The sequence below is a fragment of the Nyctibius grandis genome, chromosome Z, assembly GCF_013368605.1.
Source record: "Nyctibius grandis isolate bNycGra1 chromosome Z, bNycGra1.pri, whole genome shotgun sequence".
NCBI lineage: Eukaryota > Metazoa > Chordata > Aves > Nyctibiiformes > Nyctibiidae > Nyctibius > Nyctibius grandis.
In genome coordinates, this window is record NC_090695.1 from 69,111,620 (window position 1) to 69,135,985 (window position 24,366).

At 40.8% G+C, this 24,366-nt stretch overlaps 1 long non-coding RNA gene across 1 annotated transcript in view; it reads right to left on the reverse strand.

Moving 5' to 3' along the window:
* Positions 1–373: 373 nt before the first annotated feature.
* LOC137676762 (uncharacterized) overlaps positions 374–24,366 on the reverse strand; it is a 30,673-nt gene continuing 6,680 nt past the window's right edge. Inside the window, exons 3-4 of the long non-coding RNA XR_011050132.1 lie at positions 7,590–7,822; positions 374–729 (exon numbers count right to left, since the gene is read on the reverse strand). This is a non-coding gene — a long non-coding RNA (uncharacterized lncRNA). The remainder of the gene's footprint in view (positions 730–7,589; positions 7,823–24,366) is intronic.

Genomic DNA, 24,366 nt, shown 5'->3' on the forward strand with positions numbered 1-24,366 from the left:
TTTGTAATCCAACCAGTTTCAAAGCAAGGTTTCTGAAAAATGGAAACACTGAGGATACCTACTTAAATGTACACACTGAAACAAACTCATTTCTCATGTCGCTGTCTTTGTCCTGTACTGTTTCACAGTCATGCACTTATATCCTCCAAGGCAAGTTCTGGTTTAATCTGAGTACAACTGTATCTGAGGGGAGTTTTATCCTTTCTTTTTCACATAAGCCATAGGTTATGACTGCTGAGACACCTCTGGAGTTCAGAAAAAGTGTCCTCCCAGATTAAAAGAGAACTAGCAATCAATTCTGAGAACTGGTTACCTGAACCATTTTAATTTTTAAAAAAATATTTTTTAATAAGAGAGAGATTGTTGATCTTAGTGGAAACTTTGCAGTCAGACAAAAACAGGACATAAGGTTGTCTGATGTTAGTGCAGAATCATTCCGCAGTGCTCGAAAGAAAAGTAAGCTGTAAAACTAATTACTAACCCTGTTAGAGCAGATGTATTTGTAATGAAGATGTCCCAGGAGAGGTAACGTGAGACTGAGGTGAACTTCTTATCCCTTACAACAGCTCAGGCTGACAGAAGGTGACTATGTTTGTTGCAGGAACGTGAAGGAGGAGGAACACAAGGTCTGAAGGCACTGCAAGGTGTGCAGGGAAGCAACGCACGGGGAAAACTCCCGTACAGTGCTCTTTGTCATCTTCTCAGTCCACAGGTCAGCAAGCTTGATCACTGCAATGAAGATCAGGACATATGAAGACGTATTTTAATAAGGGTAAATGCAGCTCCATTATCTTCCAAGATACGAGGAAGCAGCTGTGTGGACAGGATGGGAGAGGACTGGCCAAACAGCAGCAGAGCAGAAAAGAAGCTGAGGGTTATAGTGAATGTGAGTCAGCACAGCTATGAAGCTCTGAAGAAAGGATTCTGCAGTCCTGGCATGGTGAAGATCACTAAGAGATAGTCTGAGTGACAACAATCAGAAGTCTAGAAAATACTAACTGAAAGGAAGACTGAAGCAAGTGGGAATGTTAACTCTAAAGAAGAGGTGGCTACACTAGTTAATGTATTCTTAAAATATGTAAAAGGAAACTACAACCAGGAAAGGAATAAATTTTTTTTCCATGTCCGCTGGGCCTAAGTTACACCAAGGGTATATTATGCGGTTTGAAGGAAATGCTTTCTACCAGTAAGGCTATAAAGCACTGCAACAGTGTGTACCAAGGGGTGTGGAAATGCTGTTATTGTGGGTTTCTAAAAACAAGCTGAGCAAGCATGTGGCTGCAGTGACGGAGAGCATTGCTGACCCTGCCTTCAGGCAACGTACAGACTGGATGACCTCTCAGGATCCATCCACAGAAATCCCTTCTCTGATTTTTTTTAAAGGAGCACCAATCTTTTCCTCACTGTATTTTATCTTTTCTCTAAATGAAGTTAATCTGCTTCACAGGAGCCTTCTCTACTCTTGAAGTGAATCCAGGTAGAAAGGGCAGAATTGTCCATGAAATATCCTTTCAAAAACTGTTATAGCGAGGATGCCAAGGACACAGACAGGACAAGGTGCAGCTGCCAATAACCCCAAAGACTGGGGTGAACGAAGACAGTGACTGACTGCAAGCAAGGCATCTTGGGCATGTTTGGCAACATCCTGAGCACAGATTTCACGGTGAAGCTTTATCCCAACTGTGTTATTTCACAGGAGACTCCATTCACATGTATCTTTGCGAGGGAAATTTTCTTTGAACTTCAAATGGGGGCCCAGTCCTCAGTTGGTGAACATTAGTGCTAGTCCCTGGGCTTAAAAAGAGGCAGATTTATCTATATAGTCTGCAGGTTTGGCTCTATAATTTTATCTCAGCAACTGAGCAAATCGTTTTACTTGGTCTTGTCAGAGCATTTGGTGAATTAGTGTTGGTAAGTAAGAGTTATTTTTGAAAGTGAGTGTGTTAATGAGGTAGGAAAGCCTCTGGAGACGGGCAAACACTAACACCACGAGCTGTTCCTAGTTCCTAATGACTCACTGATGCTTCACCTGAAAACGTGGCCTGAAAATAACTTGTTCCAGTACTGAGTGATCCATGCTACTTCTAAAGGAGCTGAAGTAAATGCTCCAGGGCTGCAAGGACAAGTGGGGAAAAAAAAAAATCATAATTTCAAGGAAAATCTCAGCAAAAGAAGCATTAGGTTTCTGGAAGTATTTTAATCACCATTTTTATTTAACAAATTTGGGAAAATAATGCTGGTTTATAAGCTTTTTCCCCCCTCCAAAGTGTAATTTATTGCTTTTGGGGCTTTTTTTCCCTCTTTTTTTTTCAAACATACTTTCTATGCCTGCCAATAAAGGGAGAATATTATACCCTGGAATCTTCCTGCGTACGTTAAAACAGTGCTTGGCAAAACGGTCCTGGAATAACAAGTAACAGCTTTCTTAAAATAGGGTCAATCGGTTCCAGGGGAGGCTATTTACTGGATTATATACAGTTCTCTTGGAAGAAGAAAATCTCTCAAGTGCTCTCAGCTTGACAAACAGTTTTTCCATCATCTGGTTAGAATTTTTGTGCCAGTTAGCTTGCAGCCCTGCTATTTCCTCTGCATGTGTTCTGAAAACCGTGGGGAGGATACACTCGTTATTTTGAAGGAGTCAGGAGTGAGATGCAATTATGGGGGCCTAAGCACACAAGAGATAAAATCTCCTTCCTGCCAGCCAACATAGAGGGCAGTCTGTCTGGGCTCAGAGGCAGCTGATCGCATCTGAGCCCAAGCATTTGAAAAAAAAATCTTAGCAGCCTACAGCCCCACTTGTTTATTTAGAAAGAAGCCATCGTTTCATCTGCAGAGAGGTCTGCAACGAGGTCTGCAAAGCAAGTGCTGGCTTCGATATGATTAATTTCAAACACATCCAGCCTGTGTTCAAGTGAAGTGGATTCATATTATGCTGCCTCTTGACATGTATCAAATCCTGTTGTGCAAGCTTGCCAAGGTCTTTCAAACGTACTTTCGACATTTCAGTGCAGCTTATACCCAGACTTCAAATGAGAGGTATATTTGAATGAGGGCAATTTTTGGTAATTTGCCTGAATTCTGCATTTATGCTTTCTTTGGCCTAATCTGTTTAATTGAGATCTGTTCCCTGGCTGGCTGCCAGTATTAGCAGAGCATGTGGGTAGCAGATTGGTTTACCTATATACTGCAGAAAGACTTTTTTTTCACACTGCTAGAGTCGGACTTGCATGTTAAGCTATCATGGGTACAACAAAATGTCCCCAAAACCGAGCATTTACCATTTGCCTCTCAATATATTTCATTTTTCAACACGTAGATGTGGCAGATAACTTATTAAAATTATATACTCGGGAAAGCCTATGTCAGTATCTGACTTAGTGCAGTATTTAGTTTCCATCCTTAAGACCAGAGAAATCAACAGCGACATTTTCTCTTACTAGGGTATTGAAGAGCTAAGTGTGCAGTGGGAGTACTATGGGGCCCTTGACTATCTTGATTAGAAAGTTACACCAGCTTATGTAAAAGATTTCAATGAATTTTAACACTCTGGCAAATTTGGAGAACCTGTAAATCTCTTTCCTTGTGATACTGAATTTCTTGAACGACCTACTTTACAACCAATTTGAAACTCTAAGCTAAATGATTTATTCTGAATCTCTGAGGAAGATGCTTGTGTGAAGATGGAAACTTCCATTTGGGAGCAAAGATGATGACTTCATCCCATCTGACAAAGGGATTTGAATCCTGTCAGTACAGAACTTAAACCATGGGAAATGCCTCCATTTCATTCAAAAGTTTCTGAAATCAGCTCCAGCACACCTCACCCATTCTCTTGAGACAGATAGACAAATGCTACTGGAAAGGAGGATGGAGAAAAAAATGTTTGACCCTAACACACACACAGCTGCTCCTTGCCTGCTGACCCTTCCAAGACAGCATCCTCAAGCTCCCTGACCTCATTTATGTGACTGGTCAACGCCTCTAAATATTGCACATTACTTATCAAGGCATTGGGAGTAATAATACATGCACTGTTTGACCTGCAAATTTAGCATGTGCCTTGTGAAAACAGTCTGTCAGAAAACTGAAAAAGAACCTAACCTCACCATCTCAAACGGAGTGTACACCTCTGTAGGATGATACGCAACCAGCAACACTATGCTTCTTTAAAAAACTCGGTCTTATTTGGCTCTAACCTCATTATGAATAGAAATTCTTAAAGAATCCATTCTATATTGAAGAGGAAGATGGAAAATCTGGTGGCCTAATGAAGAAGCTGAATCCTCGCTCTAAGTGCAAAATGAACTCATCCCCATGAACATGTCCTCCCCCTTGCTTCTGTATGAGCATTACTATAGTGCTAAGATGGGGCCAAGCAGTTCAGTTAGAACAAGCAGGGCTTGCTCCCTCTCAGCCATCCTGCCACCATCTCCTGCTCCTCCAAGCTGAGCTGCACCTGGGTATCTGTGACCCTAGGAACACTGAGCTAACATCTGCCTGCCAGCTTTCCCCAGCAGGAACTGCTCCCACTCTTACCCCACTTTCGGCTACAAAGGCTGTAGCAAGGCTCGGGAGAGGGTGAGATTACAGGAAGCCTTAAACCTCCTTCTGACCTAAGCCTGGACATTCAAAGGACATTTTTGCAGCAGTGAAAATCCAGAAGAAGACTGCAGCCGATTGCTGGTGCTTGGGTCAGACTGCATTGCCTTTCGTTTTTACAGGAAATGCACATTTCTGTCTCTCCTTGGTGCTGGGTCCCAAACCGAGGGACCATGTGTTTCACTGTTAACAAGCAGGATTTCTCACAGACAATTCCTTCCCCATGCTGTTTCCCTTGGAAACATTACCAGCATGACTGTGCTTCTGATGGGCACTCCCCACTGCCTAGAAGAGGAGAGGAAAGATTCAGCCTGCAGTTTCTGAGCTGATCATCAAAATGTTTATAGGGATCTCACCAGAAAGGGCAACAATCAACCTAAATTTCTATTCTGTGTCATCCAGGCAAAATGCACAGGACTGTACGGCAAGGCAGCATCTGACCTTTGCTGTCTAGCTGGACAATGTTAGCTCAATACTCTCTTCCTACAGGCATTTAATGGGTTTTATACTCATGTTTTCCTGTTGCCATTAGTGAAAATATTGCTGTTTGCTCGTAGGGCTAACTATTCCCTCACGTAACAGTTCACCCATAAACATAGGTGTGAAATCACAGAAAAGCACATTTTTGGACTTAACAAATATAGTGGGACTGGCTGTATTTTTCCTCACTTGGTACATTTCATTCTGAAAACACTTCATAAATGTAAACCCTTTCAACTCAGTTGTGAAATGCAAGATGGCTATGCATGACCTCATTTCATCAGGGAAGAAGCTAGTCAAAGACGATGTGCCTGAAATGCTCACAGAAGGAGTCATGATAAGTGTGACAACGAGACAAGTGCCCTAAAATCTCTTCATCCTATGCTTTGGGTATTAGACAATGCATCCTGTTGCCCCAGATGTGTTTATAGGTAGTGAATGTCATCAAGAACCTTTTGCAAATTAAGTCATGGTACGAATGAAGACAATGTTGTTTTCTGATTACATCCCCTTAGTAAAAAACCTCTCTTCAGCCTGGAAAGACTACTTCCAAGAACAATAATGATCCAGAGTAATTTCTACCACTGTAAAGTGGATACTAAATGTTTGCCAGAAGTTCAACATTTCTTTCATTCTGAGTGCTTAGCTATTTCAACTAGCCTTTGGGAAACTACATCTTTAATAGGAAAATGCCATAAACTGGGATTTCAATAACTAAATCAGGCACAGGAATAAAGAATACATAGTTCTGAGATTAGTCAGAGAGCCAAAATTTTGAAGGACTTGATGAATGTGGCTCCTTGAAAAGCTTAGGAAAGCCTATTGATGTAAATTAATTACACACATCCATAAATCAGAGCAATCCAATGAGCCTACCAGCACTCAAGTATCAGGAACGCTGTCTGGTTACAGTGCAGCTTTAAACAAGTACATGACCAGGTACATCATGATGGAAAGGAGGAGACTGAGATTAGGCTTAGCAGCAAAGGTGGCTGGCATCCCAGCAGACTTGTCTGTGAGCAAGGAGGTCAGTCTGAATGAGAGATGGGTGGCTGTGTAGATATGGGTAGAGAGAAGTGGCAAGGACCAAAGCTAGACTCTGTTTGAGAGAGAATCAAGCACAGAAATCCATCAAAAAAAAAATGCTGGTTTATACTTTGTTTTCGCACTTGGAACCATATAGGGTTAAAAAGATAAATATGACTTAGGACTCTAAGGAAAATAAGAGTAAACAAATTTCAGTTCTGCACTTTGTGTGGCTTATGACCACCTCAAATACCACTGCACGGCAAAAGTGCCACACATTGGAAAAGAAGTCCTGCTGTGTTGTACTGCCAATGATTTTGTCCATGAGTAGATCAGAAATTCACTTGCAGATTTTATTTTGCAATCTCTAGACTTCTTTTGAACATGTATCCTTTCCCTTGCTCTGCTTTCTATAGTGTAGCTGTCTATTAGCATCATCTTATGTGTGTTATTTGTCTGTAAGTAATCCCTCGAGCTTGTATAAATACACCTACTTGTGCTGTGTGCTGGAGCAGAGCTGTGCACGTTATAACAGCTGGCATTCAACTGTCTAGTGAGTAAACATTATGGCCAGGGGTTAAAGTGGCCTGGAATGGTTCCAGCTTACGCCTGCTAGAAAGCTACTGGATTAAATATTTGGTTCTTATCCTCACCCTTTGAAAAGGTAAAGCATGTCTAAAAACTGAACAACATCAGTTTGTTATAACATTTTTTCTCAGGAAAAGCTGTATCTGTGGCAGTCTTCTGCGTCAATGAGCATTTCAGACTTTCAGTTCTTGCTGCCATGGTAAGATGTCCTTCAAATGTCAGAGAATGTGCACTTTAACTTTATGTATACTTGGTGTATACCACCTAAGTATACCACCTAAATTCAGCATGATACAAGCTACATCAGAATATTAGCAAACTATATGAACATGCCAAAGGCTGTTGTTAGATGATATGCTGGTACCATGGGATGCTCTGACCCCTTCAGACGGTTCCTGATCCCACTTCAGAGCCGGGTCTGCCTCCTTGGCAGGCCAGGGTGATCCTGGGCTTAGCAGCCCCCATTGGCACATATGCCAGCAGTGAGAAGAGGCAGCTACAGAATAAGTCTCCTTTGCTAAGTCATGGTGTTTTGAGTGACAGAATTTGCAAGCAAGAAGAAAGGAAGTAGGGCAATTGGGCAGCAAATGCCAGGTCTGGGTGGAGGGTACAAACAGTTCCTTGCAGAGAGGGAAAGATGGAAACAAGCATGACGTGTGAAACAGAGGACATGGAGATTAGCTTCATCCTCACACAAAGAATAACAAGGATCTAGTCATTCTCATCTAAATGTTGAAATTATTTAGACAGACAGTATTTGTCAATTCGAGAAGTAACTCATAGAAAAGAATACAGGCTTCTAAGTGTCTGGTTGTTCTAATTAATGAAACTTCTACTTTTCCTGGACTTATTCACAGGAAACTTCTACTCCTGTAAATAAAAATAACAACATTTACCCAATATAGCAATCGTGTTGTAATCCAGAGATAGAACTGCAGTTCTTTTTTACCACTGTTTTATCACTTTTCTGTTGTTTCTGCATATCCATCCAGAGCTGTTATTAGTTCCATCTCCAGCTGCCTTCACACCGTCGTGGTGGGTTTCCTTCCAGGCTACGATCAATTCCTGACTATGTCAGTGGGAATCTTTTCTTCTGTACCACTGGGAGATGGACTAGCTCTTTCAACAGCTGAAAAATAAAAATAGTGTTATCAGGCACTGTTCTAGATTTAATGCTGACAGATACAGTTTCTTAATAGCTTTTATCATGCAATTAACAGTGACCTTTATACCTTGCTCTTGGTGTGACCAAGGAACTATGCAACAGAAGAAATGCTCCTCAAGGCTGGCATGAGACAATTTTGGACCTTCTAGACAACTGCATGGAGCTCAAAGGATTAGACCAATATATTCAAAATCGTCCACTCAGTTTGATGTGCTCTGCGTGGTCCCAGATACAAAAGACCAGAGATGGCTTACCGAAGAGCCAAAAAAAGAGCTGACTGGACAAGATGCTGGACAAGATGCTTAACTTCCAGATGACTAAAATCTACAGTTAGCTGGATCTCACTGGAATATTTTTGCCTATACTCGTTAACTCAGGAAAAGAGAAGCATCACATTATCAGCAGATCAACTGGATGAGTGCTGGGAATACAATGTGCTGGACCTGCACATGTACAATTTCAATGGGGATACTGATGCCATAATCATCACCTTTTTTTTTTTGTCTTTTCTTGCTTTACACATCTTTTCTTTAATAACTGCTAAAGATTCAGTAGCTATAAAATGCTGGAACTTGAAAATCCCTGCTGTTAAGCATGAAGCTTAGCACTCCTTTCAGAACTACTTTTATACAAAAACTGTGTTTGAAAAGAAAAAAACATTTGAGTATGAACAATATAATTATTCCAGTAATTCATGTTCTGCTCTTTAAAAAAGTCTGTATTGTCCAAAAATGGATCAAAAGCAGTATCATGTGACTAGACTGCACTTCTACACTACAGTATCTGAATACTGAGACAGAACAGCTAAATAACACCTAGTAGGAAGACAACTGATTAATGAAATTACTCCAGTAATATCTGAGAATAACAAGTGTATTCCAGGAGAAGATATCAAGATGTCCTTTCTGTCTTGCAACTGATGTTATTAAAAACCATAAAAATCAGCATTGTTTTGATACTAATGTTTCCTGTGTAGCCTACATCTTCTCATGAGATTTAATGTGAAATCAGCTTTGTGTTTTTACAGAAAAAAAATATTGGAGAAAACAAATGTGTTAGTCCTGACACAGAACTGAAGTCAGGAAACTGAGATTTTACTGGCCACCAGGTTTTTTACCAATCTGAGTAATTTTCTTAACTTCTAAAAAGCTTGTCTTGTAAAAAAAAAATTGTCTTTTTAAGGAGTCTTAACATTTGCTTACAAGGACCTGAACTACTAGAGTAATAGTCATCACAGAGACGCTTTTCAGCAAACAAGCCTTTACTGGAGCTTGGAGCTTTATCCAACAAAGGTTGATTTTACCAGCAGAATTCAAGCAGAAGGATGAAGACACTAAGACAGACCAGGGAAGGATGAAACACAGGAAGCAATGCATGACTCATTTCCACGGGGTTTCTCATTCTACCTGCCTGAGGGTAGCGAAGGAAAGAGAAGGAGAGGTAAAAAGGGGAAAGAATAAAAAGTGGCCTTGAGCAGGATAAAGGGAAGAGAAAAAGACAAGAAGGTCAACAGCAACATAATTATCTGTCTTGGGACAGGCTGTCAACTAAAGTGATAATACTCAGCTTTCTGAAAATCATAAGCCACCTTAATTCATTAAGCATCTACTAAGATGCTTTGCAGATGCTAAATAACCTCCTCTGGCTGCTCTGGTTTCAATTATAATGTAAACGCTACAAGCTGCATGGGATGGTGCATGGCCTCCTTCATCCTGCATGTAGTGAGGTGATTGAATTACTCTTGTCTCTACATCTCTTGAGGGTTACATCCCCAAATCTGAGATGCTGCCTTGCCTTGATTCAGAGTGTAGCAACAATGTGAGCTTTACTCAACCCTGGTCAAGCACTGTTGTGCAAGCTGTGTCTAATTTTTACTCCCAGATACAGTAGTGAGCTACAGCTTAAGCAAGCCAAAAGCCGAAACAGCACCAAGTTATCCCACACCCTCAGTCTCATTTCACTATAACTACTAAAATATGACACACTAGAAACTCTCCACATCCACCTAACTTGTCCTGTGTGTATGTAATGTTTTATTGTCTTAGTCTATCTGGATTATTCAAAATATAAAAGCAAATTAACCCTAGGCACATATCTTACCAACAAACAGACACACCACAGATCATACAACATAACATAACTGTGACCTCCTAAGCTTTCCTTGTCTTCTGTACTAAAGCTTCCTTCAGGCTCAGAGGTCTACAGCGGTATACTGGCTTTCACCTTGCGAAGTCAGGTCATCAGTGTGCCCCTCCCATACACTTTTTGGAATAGCTGCTTGATGCAGTAGCTTTTGTGTGCTGAAGGTGAAGAAATCAGCCTATTCCAAATGATTTCTGTGTGAGTGCTAAGGATAAACAGATGTGGTGAAACATCTAAAGCAGACTGATACCTCTAAATTTGCTAATGAGCAAGTTTACCATAAAGCTGATCAAATACTGGACAAAAATTTATGAATTTACTATGAATGTCTGTGTGATGGCTTGATTCCTCCCTGCCTGAGCCTCTTGGAGTTTGCATATTCACAGATATTCATATCCTGTCCGGGTGATTCGGTCACAAGCATGTTTTGGGTTTCATTATACTCAGCCATTAGCATGTGCATCTGTGACAGGCTTTGTACTTTCACTTTAGCAGTGACCCTTGGCTAGGCATTTTGAAGTTGGTACACAAGATGCCAGACATTGCAGCACACATAATCTATGGACAGCTAATTCTTTACTAGTAACATTCAGCAAACATTTTCAAATCCAGTGTAATTTGCAGGTAATAGCACTGTTTCCAGGATACAAGAAACTCAAGAAAAATTTGGGGAGAATTAAGGGAATATTTGGCATTCTCATGAAGTAAAAAAATTTTTTTTTGGATTATTACTTGGTCTCTTATTGATGATATATAACACCTCTAGAGCAGCTACAGAAAACCCAGCACTGAATAGCCCACATTAAAAAAAATAGCCACTTGCTTTTAGAATTTTTGCTTGGAAATCCTTTAGACAAAAATCTAAAACCCAAAACCTTTTGGTTTTTCATGTTTTCAGCATTCAGAAAGATATTTTTTTTGTGAAACAACAGGATATTTTTTACAAACAAGTGATTAAAACCCAATTACCAAAAAGTAACTACATGATGTTTTCAGCTATCTCTATTCACAAGTCTGACCCCAAAATAGCTCTGAAAATGTTGACCAAAGTATGTTTTCATCTGTCTTCAATTATGCAAGTCAGCCACTGAAGACAAAAAGAGTCAACACTCTATAACCAGCTTTCTGCATTCCATTACAGTACTCTGAACTTCTAAAATAATAAAGTTGTGAGTCATTCCCAAAATCATGAGATGGGCTTAAAATTACAAGATTTCAAAAAATAGATTTGGGGAAGCTTAATTCATATGTTCAAGAGGGTTTTTTTCTAGGCTACCACAAGAATAGAAACACATATTTTCTGAGTATAAGGTCAGATTCTTGTAAGAACACATCTAGAAATCTGGAAATTTTAAGGAATGGCAGGTATCAAAAGGTTTATGCTAAAATCACAAGAGTTCATAGCACTATCAAGAGCAAATCCTGCCTGGGTGACCTGCGGTACTCAGCTTCTGCCATGAGATTGGCATTTATAGTTTGAAGAAGCTGAAAGTCATGGTTCAGAGCAAGGTGCTATTGTGAAAGGAAACCAACAAATCACCTGTAGAGAAACTGTGAGACACACAGGAAAACATGAGATTGCCAGGATAAGTGCTGGGATTCCCTGTATGGATGGAAGAGAGATACATAGTACTAAAAACTCAGTGGAAATGTTAAAGAACCAGACACCTAGATTCTTCTTTCTGGATTTAAAAGGACAAAGGAAAACACTTGGTTTTAGCGTAGGGATGACATAAGGGAAAGCCCAAATTAAATAATTGTTTTTTGGAAGATTACTTATATTGTTCTTCAGATAACAGTGTCTCAGTCTGTGGGACATCTGCTCTCTTTCTCTGTCTGCTCGGACTGACTTCTGGGATAATAGGAAGGTATCACAAACACTCAATTCACTTGTTTGCAGCAAAGGGTCTTTAAAGAAAACAGCTTTTGGCTATCTTTTTTTTTTCCCAACTTGGATTTGAACATCTAGCTTTCTAATCCACAAAGCAGATGTTTTAACAGTGCCTGGGAAATTATTTTTAGCATGTTTTATATGATCTAAACATAATCCAACCAATAGAAACTGCTATTCGATGGTTAAGGTTTTCTTTGAGATTCTTTTTTCTAGTAGATTTAGTGTTTAACACAGAACAGCTGAAGACTGTAACATATTTGGCACAAAAAGACAAAAATTGAAAGTTTTTTCCAGTACAAAATTGTTTGCACTCTTTGTCCTGACAGTGCCACCTGATTCCCTCTGGAAGGATTAAATTTCTCCACATCCATCATATCCAAATAGTGCAATGTCAAGAGACCGGCAATACCCTTAGTTTGCCCATCCATGACTGACATTCAGTACATTTTTGTCTGAGTAGACCAGGAAGTTGACGTAAAGGTAAATTCCAGACTAACATCTTAAGACACAAGCCCTTTTGTGTACTGACTTTTGCTCTCACTTCTAGACTCTCCATAACCTCATTTGGCATGTTAAGCGGTTTCAAGCAGGAGCTTGCATATTGTCACTTTGTAAAAAAATCCTTCCCCATAACCTACATGCATTCAATTCTTAATAATAATAATAAAATCCAGCAAAAATTCCAGGCTTAACAATAAACACGTCAGGATCCAAAAGTGCATCTCGCAATACTGGATCATATTACAGCTGATGTCAAAGCTAACACATTGTTAGTCTAGTAAAAGTACACTGTAATTTATCAGAGCATGTCTGCCTTGATGGTTCTAATATTTTATTTAATAATTTGGAATTACAAAAATAAGGCATGAATTTTAACTAGTATTTAATCTAAGTTAACCAGTAGAAAACAACAAACAGTCTGGGAGTATTTAGAAAGCATCACCAAGCTCCTCGTTCAGCGATAGGTCTCAAGAGTCTATTAAAATAAAAAAGTGTACAGAGTTTTCTCATTGCCAGTACTTACGGTAGTCTGTTTCCTATGGATGTTTTGTGTTTTCATGCTATCCATTGAAAAGATTCTATTTTTATTTTGGTGAATGCAAGTAAAAAAATAAGTACAGTGATGCTACTCATTTGTTACGTCTGGTAATCACTCATAGGATTTCATAGGAATGTGGACAGTTCAGGGTATGTCTCTCTGGGTGCTCAAAAACAGAAGGCAATGAGAGTTTGCTGCACTGTTCCAGAAGAGAAATGACAGCTTTCAGAATCATACCTACCATGCTCTTCTAAAACATGAATCTGTACTTGCCAAGCAAAGCTACAGAATATTCTTCTTATTTTTCTACAGTGTTCAAGGTCTAGTTCTTGTTCACTCTAATGTTCTCTTTTAAATTGTAGATAAACTGCAGTTCATTAAAAATGTATGGTTTCGATAAAATTTCAATTTCCAGGTACTTTAGGAATTTCACAAGTGTCTTAACTCTTCTAAAAATGTGTTTCTTTGAATCTTGAGTCACACTCATTTTGCAGCTAAGCTAAGGATCCCAAATGGACCACATCACATCTGGAAGAGGGATGCGGCCTCACAATTCATATACACAGTTTTGAAAAAGAGATTGAGAGGCACTCCTTGTAACTGTGCTGAGAATGTACTTACATGTGGAAGCACAGAAATTACTTGTGAAATTGTAATTTTTATTGCCCAGCCCATTTTGGTTAGCTCCTTCATTCATGTGCTCTTCAAATTTTTATCTTCATAAGGGGTCTCAAGTGTTTTTCTGTACATATAAGGCAGGCAGTGTCTTCAAGAAAACAAACACATAAACCAACTTTCTAATGTTTCAAAAATATTTTAAAGTAAAATATAAGCATTCTTATACATATTTGGCTTTATCCTATATATAATAGTCTACACTTATTTTCAAGGTAAGGAATGGTCTTTTTATTTGTGGTGAAACACTGGAACAGGTTGCCCAGAGAGGTGGTAGGTGCCCCATCCCTGGAAACACTCAAGGTCAGATTGGACGGGGCTCTGAGCAACCTGATCTAGTTGAAGATGTCCCTGGTCATTGTGGGGTGGTTGGACTAGATGATCTTTAAAGGTCCCTTCCAACCCAAACTATTCTGTGATTCTATAATTCTATGATTCTATAATTCTATGATTCTATTTTATGCATACTATAATTTAGCAAAAAAAAAAAGTATTTCATTATTTTTAATACCTTTTTCTCACATTTTAGGATCTACATTTTTAATTCAAATGTTTCTTCTCTCTCTGGAGCCTCAGGATACCTTCAGCACAGATGTAATACAGAGTTTCCCTAATGTCCCATTTCTTAGAAGCATCTATGGCATAATTATCTTCTTACTCAACCAATGGTTTCTTAATGAATAAAGCAGACACAGTTGTTAGCTTTCATGGGTAGAAAGTCAAAAGGAACTTGCCACAGCACTTTGAAGTTTTCAAGTGTTTTTTCCTTACTGATGCAGCTAAGCAGCTGCAGTTTTCTTAGAGATTGTGCAAATGAAATAATTTATTTTTATTGCACATTCCAGCATAATACACCATGGAATAGATTTACCCCCTAAAGAACAAGCTTTGGGCTAAAGTACTTGCCATGTTGAAAGGGAAAACAAATTGTGATGATGATTGCACTTGATTTGATGAAATATTTCATCCTCAGCATCGTGTGTCACAATGTAAGCAGAATAGCTCCACTGTTTCCTAAAGATTCACCATGTATTTGATCATCCATTAACTGGAAAAAAGCCCAACCTAGATTTGCAGTCAATGTATTTTTTTTAAATCAAAAACTAAACGCAATTACGAGCTAGAATAACAAGAGGTATATGGTCCACTCGTAATGGCCAGCATCACCTCCCTATCAAGAGGCCAAAAAAACCCTACATATTGTTGGTATGAATGTAAAGAACTTGATGTATGTACTATTGGTATAGATGTACAGAACTTGAAGGACCATTTCAAACCACTCCACAGAGAGATACCGAGTGTTTTCATGAAAATACGTTACTTGCTGATCAGCTATAATCCATGCATGCATGGGACTTTATTAATAATGAAGCCCATGCCAACATCAATGAAAGACTGTGAGCTACATGCCTAATTGAGTCAGCTCCAAGCAATGAATTTCAGACACCAGCTAATTTCAGCAGAGGTAACATCAAGACATATGCAGATGAATTCTCTTCCTTCCACAACCTAAGGGTAATATCAGCCACCGTTTCAAAAGGTGAACTGGCCTTTTGGATTCTCTGAAAGAAAATAGCAGCCTGGTGGGGGGTTCTACCTCATTTATACACAATTTTAATTCATCTTTTGCTGCTCTATCCTCCCTCTCTTTTCTTATCAAGATGTCCAAACAGCAAAATAACAAGCAGCAGATATTAGATATTCCTGAAAGACAATTATTACAAGGTAAAATTAATCTGTGTAACTTTGTTAGTAGGGATTAATTGGTGGAGATTAGACAGACTAGCACCTTCAGCCTAAAAAAAAGATGTTTGAGTGGGATATTGATGAAGTCATAGGTGCTGTGGAAAAAGTAAACCGAGAATGGCTATTCATTACTTCCCACAATACCAGACCTGTGTACATAGCAGGTATAACACAAATCCTTTACACACTTCTTTACACAGTGCATAATTAAGATGTGTACCCCTCTGCCACAGCACGTGGTACAGCCCAAAAGAATACAAACCCTTTCAAAAAGGAATTGGATGACCATGATGGGCCAATGCAGTGCAACTGCTGACCACAAAGGCTGGGAGGGCTAATTCAGAAGAACATCATCCTGCACCTGCTCTGCTCTGCTCCTGACCTGGTCCCCTTAGCATTGTAGAGCTAGAGGTCTCCAGTATCTAGCATTATGATCTCTGCAAGAATCACTCAACAACCCGTGAAGAGATTACCACAGAGCTAATGTAATAAGTGCCACTGAGCTCTCTGAATCCAGTCCTTGTAGTTTGGTTCAGCCAGAAGAGATGGTAAATGGATATAACCTGGGGACACACTCACTCTGATTTATTAAGTTGTGCTCAGCAGTGGTGGGGAGGAATCTTTGCATTCCACTGTGTGATTCGACACAATTTAAAGCAACCTTTTCTGATATTATTTAAATGGAGAAAGATTTCCAGCAAGTGAGCTTTGATTATGAAATGCCAGTGCAGAAGTTTGACTCGTGCTTTCCCAGGCACATGTTGGTGTTCAGGTTGGAGGCAGTGTGCATGGAGCAGGAGGCTGGCAGTATGGAGGAGGAGTAAGGGCTCATTGCAGTAGTTGTATAAAAACAGAGGAGCTTTTTAAATAACTCTTCAGAGACTGCCTGCTTTATCCTAGAAGCTCTTACAGAAGTTAGGCTGCCAAGAGCACAGCTATTCAGTAGTCAGTTCAGAGCACCATCACGGTTAAAAGCCTTGTCAATATTTGCATACAGAGGCTTTTAAAATGTTTTTACTAACTCTTTCTGTTTTTTTCACACAATCTCAGTAAGACCATTCTCAGATATTATGTGGAACAAATCATAAAAGTTAATGAAAGAATGGAGGATGAAAGAGCACTAAACTACACTGCAGTAAAAATATAAAAATAAAGTAAAGCAGCTGTTCAAGGAGCTCATTCAGGATAATCAAAATAAAAGGATTTCACATGAAAAATTATTCAATGATGTCTGAACAGTTGATAAATGACAGATTTTCCTTGTGTGCTGTTTGAAGGACGGGTCACCTCTGCAAAACATTCTATGATCTGCATTGTGGTACTACAGCTATTCCCTGGCCTGCTAAAAATATTTCTGGTCCTTTCTTTCATAAAGGAATTAGACACAGGTAAAGAGCAGAGAAAGCTGTAAAATATAATCAGAAGTTGGTGTGCATACCAAGACCTTTAGGGCGTTATGATCAAAGTACAGCAATAGTTGCATATGCCATTTCCCTGAGGCCCACTGTCTATATAATAATCCCTACCATTTTTACCAGGCAATAACTCATTGCTAACTGAATGCTAAAACTGCAGCGATAATAGTCTGGGCTAGAGTTAATGTTGGTCTGTTGAAGGTATGAATCCACTCTGAGTACTGATTCCTCCACAATACGGACAGCAAGACTAATTTCCTGCCACTGGCTTCCATGACACAGCTGCTTTCAGGGCCCCAGGGGAGCTGGACACAAGTCCTACTGAAGTCAGTCATGAAATTACCTTAAATGCTATACTGGTCAGGATTAACTAGATTTCCTCTCATCCACTCTTTGGTCTTCACCGTAGGGGTGCACACAACACAAAGTAGCTATTTCCTGAAATATGATTAGGGGGAAGTAAATGGAGAGGTGGCAAAATGAAAGCGCCTCTTGTTTGGAGAGAGATCTAGGGAAAGGACGTATCTTTCCCTTCTAAAATCCCTTCTAATTTAGGGATTAATGATTTATAAAAATTAGGCACATGCTCCCAGGCGAGTGCTGTATAAATCAGAATTCACACAGAATCACAGAATCACAGAATGTTAGGGATTGGAAGGGACCTCGAAAGATCATCTAGTCCAATCCCCCTGCCGGGGCAGGATTGCCTAGACCATATCACACAGGAACGCGTCCAGGCGCGTTTTGAATGTCTCCAGAGAAGGAGACTCCACAACCTCTCTGGGCAGCCTGTTCCAGTGTTCAGTCACCCTTACAGTAAAGAAGTTTTTCCTCAAATTTAAGTGGAACCTCCTGTGCTCCAGCTTGCACCCATTGCCCCTTGTCCTGTCAAGGGATGTCACTGAGAAGAGCCTGGCTCCATCCTCTTGACACTTGCCCTTTACATATTTATAAACATTAATGAGGTCACCCCTCAGTCTCCTCTTCTCTAAGCTAAAGAGACCCAGCTCCCTCAGCCTCTCCTCATAAGGGAGATGTTCCACTCCCTTAATCATCTTCGTGGCTCTGCGCTGGACTCTCTCTAGCAGTTCCCTGTCCTTCTTGAACTGAGGGGCCCAGAACTGGACACAATATTCCAGATGCGGCCTCACCAGGGCAGAGTAGAGGGGGAGGAGAACCTCTCTCGACCTGCTGACCACACCCCTTCTAATACACCCCAGGATGCCATTGGCCTTCTTGGCCACAAGGGCACACTGCTGGCTCATGGTCATCCTGTTGTCCACTAGGACCCCCAGGTCCCTTTCCCCTACGCTGGTCTCCAACAGCTCTGTCCCCAACTTGTACTGGTACATGGGGTTGTTCTTGCCCAGATGCAGGACTCTACACTTGCCCTTGTTATATTTCATTCAATTTCTCCCCGCCCAACTCTCCAGCCTGTCCAGGTCTCTCTGAATGGCTGCGCAGCCTTCCGGCATCTCAGCCACTCCTCCCAGTTTTGTGTCATCAGCGAACTTGCTGACAGTGCACTCTATTCCCTCATCCAAGTCATTAATGAATATATTGAATAGAACTGGTCCCAGAACCGACCCTTGCGGAACTCCGCTAGACACAGACCTCCAACTGGACTCTGTCCCGCTGACCACTACTCTCTGGCTTCTTTCCTTCAGCCAGTTTACAATCCACCTCACTACCCGATCATCCAGACCACACTTCCCCAGTTTAGCTGCGAGGATGCTGTGGGAGACCGTGTCAAACGCTTTACTGAAATCGAGATAGACCACATCCACAGCTTTACCATCATCTATCCACCGGGTAACATCCTCATAAAAGGCTATCAAGTTGGTTGAGCAAGACTTCCCGTTGGTGAAGCCATGCTGAGTGCCCCTAATGATCCCCCTATCCTTGATGTGCCTAGAGACAGCACCAAGAACAAGTTGCTCCATCACCTTTCCAGGGATGGAGGTGAGGCTGACTGGTCTATAGTTCCCCGGGTCCTCCTTCCTGCCCTTTTTGAAGACTGGAGTGACATTCGCTTTTCTCCAGTCCTCAGGCACCTCTCCCGTTGCCCACGACTTAGCAAAGATGATGGAGAGTGGCCTAGCAATGACTTCCGCCAGCTCCCTCAGCACCCGCGGGTGCATCCCATCAGGGCCCATGGATTTATGGACATCCAGGTCCATATGCAATTCAGCATATAAACTCCCACTCTGGTCAACAGAAAAAGATGGATGTTTTCAAAGAGAGGTTCAAGAGACCCAGAGGCTGAGCAGGTAGACAGCAGACTACTCCATGGGAAGTGCTGACAGCAAATGGGTGCTTAAACACGCACACACCTCTTAGATGTCCCACTTCAACATGCACATTATTCACCTAGTCTAAAAGCACAGAGTCCATACATTGAGGCACAAACTGACTGGGACTTCCAAAATAACATGGATATTTCTAATGGGTTCCCCTCTTTGTATGATGGCATATTGGCATGAGCAATCAGCCAAGAAGGGAAGTGATGGACTGTCAAGTCTCTGAAACCACACTGGATGAAAACCCCACAGTTCCGACCTACCAAGGAAATGTGTGCTACCAGGTGTTTCTGGAGAGGTCATTCCCACCTTCCCTGTCGAAGCTGTACCATCATGCAGAGAGGAATGCCAGAGTCACGAGGCCAGAGAAACAGCCAACAAGAAGGTGCATGCTCCTGTCTCCCAGCTCCTGGGCAAACTCTTCAGCCACCGGGCTATTATGAAAAAGGCCTGACTGCAACTGTGGGAATAATTTTGAGCAAGAATGACCAGAGGTGTTCTCATCTGAAGCTGATTGCCAGAGATCATATGCTTCAAGCTGAGGTCCCCTGGGCACATATGGGATGCACGTGCTGCTCTAGTTCATAATGGCTTTTTAAATGGCAGCAATGTGATACGCTCTGCAGTCTAGATTTAGGCATATTAAGAAAACATGTCCAGCACAGGAAGGTAGGTGATGCTTACAAACAAGGAGCCCTAGCACACAGATGGGACTGATGTGCCTAGTTCTGCCAAGGTCTTAGCCCAGGCACTGAAACAAATAGTGTAGGTGCTACCTGGCATGTAGAGAAGATAGCTCAGGTGCCTCCCAAATGTGTTGCTTACAGGCTTCTCAAGAGCCAAGCCCTCCAAAATGTCAGATGGTTATTACACGTCCACACGCAGGCAGAAATAGGGCCCCTGCTCTGGAAAGCAGTGACAGTCTTCTCCGCCTTCCAGGGGTGCACGGAGCAGGCCCTGAAGAAAAAATAGTTGTAATTTGTCGAAACAACAACATTGTAAACATTCTTTTTTGCCAAAAGTAACATTTGGCTATGAATATAACAAGCTCGTAAATTAAACTTCCCCTGGCAATGCAAAACTATGCGTTACTTATGCCTCTAGTTGATCTGACTTCCTACTGAATATGTCAAACACTAAATAAGTACAAAGGGAGGCCCCAGTCTGGCAAACGCCTGTGCGAGGATGACTCCCTTCATTTTAGTGGTGCAAAAATTTGGTGTGAGTGGGAAGCAAGGTAGGGGAAATGTGGACAGAAGTCTTCACAGGACAGAGGCCTTACATACTAGTCGAGGTATTCTGTTTGCAATGGACTTATCTCAGAGTCTTTCTTTAAGTTTTAAGAAAAATGTTTTTTGCTTTCAGCTTCATTAATGAGACTTCACTTGAGTGAATGTTTTCTGAGCGTACCTTACTTCTGGCCCCTGGCCAGCCCTAAAAGCCATTGTGGTTTCTTCACAGAAATACAGATCTTCACAAAAAATAAAACTTTTCAGCTTGTAATTCCCCAGTGGTCGCCTCTCCAGCCAAATCACCCTTGGAAACATATTTTAAACCATATGAGCAGGGAAAAATATTTGGAACTTTGCCTGTTTTGCTAAGGCTCAGCATCAAATTACACAGACAGAGCTTCTGTTTTTTTAAAAAATATTTTATGTCTATACTATTTTAAAGTACATGGAAAGTAGTATTTTTTTAAATAAAATAAAGCTTACTGGCGCCAGTATTACATCAGTGACTGTAACCATTGTGTGCGTTGTATCCCTGGTAAGGATTTCTCAATCTTTATGCAACTGACTCAGGACACCAGGCTAGATGCAGTAGGAGATGTCAACGCAATTAAGTCCTTCCCTGAGTTCTTTAGGAAAACAACAGCACTATTACTGTTTGATTTATGCTTCTCAGGTGATGTATGCCACATCCTTCATCTTCTAATGGAGACTATGACTGAAAACTGGGATCTAAGCCCAGTTTCATGTTAGAACGTTTTTTTTTTTCATTAGCAAATAAGAGCCAGAAACTTGCAACACTTACTAAGATGAATAATCACCAGTTTGGTCTGCAGCTTAGTGAACATAGATGGAGACAAAGGGGCCAACTCCTTAATTGGTACAAAATGGCAAAGCTGCAGGACTTAAAGGGACTTCAGGGGAGCTCAGTCAATTTATGCTTGCCAAGGATCTGCCCCAAGACATCTGCCTATGCATATGTAGGCTATGTGTACGTGTGTGATAATCATGTGGCATATTGTACTGCAGGGCATTTGATAAAGAAATAAATAAGCAGTTTATCACATAACTATGATTGCGTCACCTGCCCATTAATCTATCTCCCCAATTCAGTCTGGCATTCCTGGCTCTTAACCTGCTTCAAACAGCACCATTTATATTTTAAAGCCAACCTGCCACGGAAGTATTTCCTCCCTCTCCCACACCCATACACACACAACCCCCCCGCGCCAAAGTGGCATTTCCTCATAAATTATACCTTCATGAGGTCCAGGACAGGTAAGATTAATTCTGAAAATTATGAAATTGTCCTGGTTTTAAAGCCGTATGTGTGTATTGTTGTAGTCAATGAAACAAGAAGAACTTTAGCAGCTTCCCAGCAGACCAACTCACTGAAATATACAGAGTCGGAGATGTTGGGCTTTAAAACAAAGAATTTTTATTCATGGAAGTGATCTTAAATTATTTTAGATATGTTCTAAAAGTACTAGTTTTAATTTTTCTCTGCCTCGTGGCAGTCAAGGCACTTTGCTTAACAGGCCAAGAGACACAAGGGACAGTCTCCCGAAAATGTTTTTAAAAGTTCCAAAGTATTTTAGAAGAGTTTTTATATAACATACATGGCAGGAACAGCAAATGCCAAATTTATGCTAATGAAACTGAGCTGCCACAGACTGTACATGTCTCCTTCTACATTCTTAAACACCTATGTCAAAAGATTGTTCAGGCTGGAAAGTCAAGCTCTCGAGAAATAGGAATGAGAAGTTGCAAGATTTCCCAATCACAATGTCATTTCTCCAATCCATATTATATATAAATTACCATATAGTCACACAAACCTGCCTCTGACCCATCCAAGCTGTGCTTCATTCAGTAAGCAGGTGGCTATTCTTTATTTCTTCTTGGTCTTCTCATTTCTCACATTGGCATCCAATTTATTTGACACTATGTACTTAAGCTCTGCACTGCACACACAAGTATTCACTCCCTTCTGGCTGCTGTAGGAATGCTCTCACCGTGCCTTTGCTAGGACCACTTGCAGGTTCAGTCCTCTCTATTCCCATAGAGTGGGAAGTGTGAAGTACTGAAAAAGAAATGCCAGACTTGTCAAAAACGAGTTGCTGGCATTTGATTTTTTGGCATACCTAGAACTTGACTGCATACTGCATGTATGGGGCACCTGTAATCAGCTTCACTGGCTCCTGTGAGCTCTCAGCCATTCTGCAAACCTGTCTGCAGATGTGTTCCCTGGATAGGCAGGAAAATACGCAGCTAATGGCTAGTTGCTGAAGAAGCCCTCATCTGCCTTAATCAGGAAACTAGCCCTCCTTTTACTGCAACTCCCTACCCAAAGAAGCCCAAGAAAGACTCAAAAGAACAAATTGAGAAAAAAAAATATTGTACCCAGTGCCTTGCTGCTCTGCTGTGGGCCGTGCTCAGCAGAGAAGGACTCTAAGTGTCTGCTAAATCCTTAAGTTTCTGGTGAATTATTGAAAAACAAAGCAAAACAAAACAAAACAAAACACGGCCAAATACATCAGGGGTGTTTTCCCCACACAACACAAGTAAGAAAAGATCACATTCTGGCATGAGGGCAACATGCCCTCTTCTTTATTTATCTGCCACAAAATTCAAAGACTTTCTTCAAATTGTAGAGTTGAAGAGTCAACTGAAAATAAATTAATTTAAACATGAATAGCATACTTTATTTCCTCTAAAGCCCCTCTAAATTCAACCTGAAGTAGATACCCAGGATGGAAAACTTTCAGCCTGCACACTTAAAACAATTTGGCAAAATTAACAGCAACAGTAAGAAGGGGCCTTATAATGGGAAACATAAGAAACTGTACGTATAGTTAACACATCTGCCTATGAAATGTGGATGCTAAGTAGACCACCAGATTCCAGCTTTGCCCAGAGTGTGATCTGTATGTATTTAATCAGAGCTTATTATTATGGCCTGTCATTCTTTTCCTGCCTTCTTTTCACATCCCACACTGACACTTTGCTACAGACCATGTGGAGAGAAAACAATACAACAGAACACTTTCTTAAGGAAATTTTTTATCTGTATAAATGATAACAAAAGAGGAAAGAGGGGCTGTGAAAGAAAAGGAGCAAGGACTATGAATGAAGACACTGACAAGGCATGTATGGTAGTTATTCTTTAATGAGTGTGTTGTACACAAAAAAATATGAAGGGAAAGTGAGATTGGCACAGGTTGTGCAAATTGAAAGAGAGTATGGAGGGCACAGTAGATCTTGGAGTGATTGGAGAAGAATGAAAAGGAAAGTGGCTGATAAGCTCTGAAGCCAGGGGCTGGGGAAGTGAAGACTGACAACTTGGACAGGATATAGGTACCAAACTAGAACACCGCAACTAACCCTGCTCCTCCCTCTCCTTCACTCCTCCCTCCCTCTCTCATCAGAGAGAACATGAAGCTTTATTGTATTCATTAATTTGTTTTCAGGAGTCACAAATTATGGTGTGATTTTTATCTGCCAAATCTGTGCATGGATCTGGAACGCTACGATCGAGCCTGACTTTATGAGAACCTAAGTCAGCAGCACCCAGGAGTTTCAGCTAGCACGAGCTCTCCTTCTTTCACATCACTTCTTTGTTCAGAAGGACAGACAGGAGGGTTTGGCATTTCTTCACCACTGTTTCCTTGCTGCCAGTCTGAAGAACCCACCAAAGAATCCTTTGTGCAAATTCCTTCATATCCCATCTGCTTCAAGGCAGAGAGAACCTTCTTCCTTCAAGGTTAATTTGTGGCATAGACTGATAAATCAAATATTTCTTTTTCACTGCTTCTTTTCAAACCCGAGTTCAATAAATTCCCAGGAAAAACTGACACAGCGTGTAAAAAACCCCTTCAGTCCCATTCTTTTGGCCAAAATGCAGCCAACTCATAGCCCATCTTTTTGAAATTGAGCCTTTTTCCCTGCCACATATTGTCTTGGTTTGCCTAGTCTAGGATTGAAACAGAAATAACAAAGCTTCCGTCACCCTCTAGTGATTTTCTCCACAGTGAGCATGTCTTTTCTTTCCTCATTTCCTCCCACTGC